Here is a 3887-nt window from a genome sequence, read left to right as displayed (position 1 = left end):
GCAATCATGTTCTAAACTTAAGAAAAACAACAAAGTTCAGAATATAAAATAAATTTACCTAATATGTAAGGTTGAAATCAGTAAAATAAAGTTATCAGGTTTAGAATATAATTTGTAAGGTCGTCATGAAATGTTTTCCAACTGCATTATTACATTATTATGTAATAATGATTGCACAAATTAATTAATTACTTAGCGTGTTGGCAGACACTATCGTGTATGTGAACCCACATTTTCATTCCTTAGTACGAAGTTCTCAATACTTACATGTTATAAACACCACTTGAATTCTTAAAGAAGAAAAGTTTGATTTTAATTTATATTTGAAGAACTTATTCATATCACTATAATAAAGTCACACAATCATGTTGTGAACTTAAGAATATAAAATTAGTAGGAAAGCAAATTCAACACAAAGAAAAGACTGCTAACATTTATCATAATAATAATTTTCTCACTAATTCAAAACATTTATCTTGTGATTTTGCCTCTCATTGATGTTGCATAAATCTCCTCTTGTTTCTAAATATATTTTTCTTCTTTAACTTGAGATTATAATCATCTATGGAAAAGTGTCACATTTCTTCATCTCCTAATGATAAATACTAATAAACATATACCTATAAGAAGTTGCAACAATTGAATACGCTTAAGTTAAAACTAAACAATTGAGGAAAATAGCATATGTGAATTTTTTTAGTGAGTGAGAAGGACATTATAATAATGATAAATGTTAGTAGTATTTCTGTTATGTTATATTTTCGTTAGCATAAGACTTATTAACATGTGTACTTGTTATAGCAAACAATTGAAGAAGACATATACGACTTCTGGATTTTAGTTATTACTCTCTTGATTTATAAATATTCCTTTAATTGCGTAGACAATTTATTGCAACTCACTCTCCAAAGTTACTTCTATTTCACATATATTTTATAGTGACCAAAAGATTTATCATCTTGAATAACAATACAATAATATCTATTATGCACCAATCGAAAGTGTTTTCAGTCTTTAGTTAGAATAAGCTTTAATGAATATGATTATCAACAACAAACTTGAAAAAAAAAGTTAGAAAGGTAGGTAAAAATGTTACCTCTATTCCATACAATACTTGATTAGAATGGGAAAGACATTCAAAAACCAAGTGAACACACCATTTCAACTTTAAATGTCCATGTCTCTTATCTTGAAAATAACAATTTAAGTAGTCAAATGACTACTTTCAATTTTTTATACTTGATCTAATGTTTTGTTTTGATATCCTTTGTGCTCATCCATTACAATTTTACAATGATAAAAGCCTACAAAACTAATACAATACACTTCAGTTTAAAAAATATAAATAACAATTAATCGACAGATTCATTAAAACATTTGTGGAATATTTGAAGATATATGGGCCTCTACTTTCACCTAACTTGTGAAAGTCATGTTTTCCCAACAATTGATACAACACATGGTTCTTTCCACTAAAATAATTTATATGTCCATCTCATTCGCACTATAATAAAATTTCTCTTTTAAGCTTGAATGTAATCACTTCTATGTAGAAGTTTAATGATAAAAATAAAATAATCTAGTTAATTATTTTCAACTTTCAGCAATACATATGAATGAAACAAATAACAAAGGAAGTAGTGCATTTTGTATTTTCTTTCTAATTACATTGACTATTATTATTATTAGGTAAATATACATTGACTTAGAAAAAAATAATTGAGTCATCATTTAATTTGTGATGTTGAACAGGTTATTGTATCAAGCATCTTAATTATTAGATATGCTATCAAAACAAAAAAGTATACTCTAAAATGCTTGCATGATCTCATATTCATTGGAAAACAAAATATGTAAGTGGCAACTCCAGAAATGTATGAGGATAATATCTTGGTTATCAACTACGTACGTAGTAATAAAATAAAAATTATGAAGCTTCAAGTAGAAAATTAAACCACTAATGGTCAAGGCACAACCAATAAGCACATCAGAGGTTTGTGAAAAAAATGTGTATACCTTTGCATATATATTCATGGGTGTTGTCTCTTCATGCGGCAGGTGAAGTATTTGATCAAATATGTTTTGTGTTCACTTTTTTATAAACTACGTCGAATTTCAAATAAGATAGATGAAATTAACTGTCATGAAAAAATTAGAGAGGAGATAAATTTCTTTGATGTAGTAGAGAGAGGAAATATGGATTAAGAGTAAATTGAAAGAGCCTTTGGTTATTGAGGTATAGTTATTAGCAAGCACAATATAGGAAATTAAAAACTACTTCATCTCGGTGGTTAGAACATGTTTTCCCTTTATGTAGTAGTATAGATAAAAGAGAACATATAAACTTCAAGTAAGGATACCTTAACTTTCCAAATTATTGTTACCTGACTTAAGATACCTGTCAGTCAAATGTAGAGAAAGTTATTGTTAGGAGGCTTAAATTCCAACTGAAAGCCAATCAAGATTATAAAAATGTATTATATGGTACTAAAATTGGCTACAAATAAGAAATAAGTTGGTATCATTTATATAAATAACCATATATAAAATATTTGATGCATATAGGCACAATCAAATATCATCAAAGAATTTACTCACTTTTGCCTCATTGTAACATGGGCCTAATCGGATATCCAGAAAGCATATCTTTTAGAAAAAAGAAAGGAGGAGATATAACAATCAAAATATCAGTAGGACAAAAAAAGATAAAAAAATAGAGGACAAAAAAGGCAAAAGAATAACACAATCCTTATTTAGATTATAAGCTAATGCAATGTAACTAAGGGCAGAGAAGTAACATGAAAGGTGAAGGTGATGTAAACACCAACAATACCAAGATACATAATAACTCTAAAGGTTGAAATGATTCCACAAAATTTATTCCTACCCATCCTTCATATTATTGACAAATTCTGTATACCTAAGCCAACATCCCCTCCTAAACATGTCAAGATAGAAGGCTTAGGTTTTGACATTTCTTCCTTTAAGTGGCTTATATTCTGGAGTATTCTACATTTTACCAATGCTGAAATTTTGGTTTGAGCTATGTGTATGTCCATGTTTTATGAAGCGTAAACACATTATAAAACTAACAATTATTTTATGTTAGGATGCATGTTTGAAAAATTACGAAACTAAAAATTATAAATTAAATTAAATTTCAGCAAACATAAAAATTTAAAGATATGTTAAAGAAAGCTTGACAATAACTTTCTTAATAAGATGCAAAGCATAAACATGTTTGTCTTAGTGTATATTTGGCATTTCATCGAACATAATGGAAGCAAATTATGATAAACTTATAAATTTAAGGATATATTAGAAAAGGTTGACAATAACCCTCTCAAAAAATATAAAGCATAAACACAAACCATCTTAGTGTCACTTTGGCATCTTTGAACAAAATGTAAGCGAAGAGAAAAATATGATAAGAGTGTGTAGGCATGAAATTAACAGAAGGTAAGCTAATTATAAACAAATGAGCGACAATATATTTGAATACAATAAATAGTGTGTACCTTATATTTATTAATACATCTCAAAAAAATTGTTGGAAGAGTGAATGACGGAAAATTGAATCAAAGGAACACATGTGACAGTAGTTATGGATAATAAGGAGGCCAACTTCTAACCATGCCTCATTCTGTTAATGTCACCCACATTCTCTGCAAAATGAAATTGGGAGGAATGTACATTAACAATCCATGTAAATTTAAAGTAAATATGAGGCATGCACTATGTAATAAGATTTAGAAAAGCTACAAAATTCAGAATAAAAAATAAGTGGCAAAACAAATATATACAAAAAAAAAAGAGTAATAAGATTTATAGGGCAGGTCTAAGTCTAAAAATATAGAACATGAAGAATTTAAATAGTGCATTACCTG

This window comes from Lupinus angustifolius, chromosome LG03 (assembly GCF_001865875.1).
Source record: "Lupinus angustifolius cultivar Tanjil chromosome LG03, LupAngTanjil_v1.0, whole genome shotgun sequence".
Classification (NCBI taxonomy): Eukaryota; Viridiplantae; Streptophyta; class Magnoliopsida; order Fabales; family Fabaceae; genus Lupinus; species Lupinus angustifolius.
The sequence above is the reverse complement of the archived record's forward strand: the minus strand, read 5'-3'. Positions refer to the sequence as shown.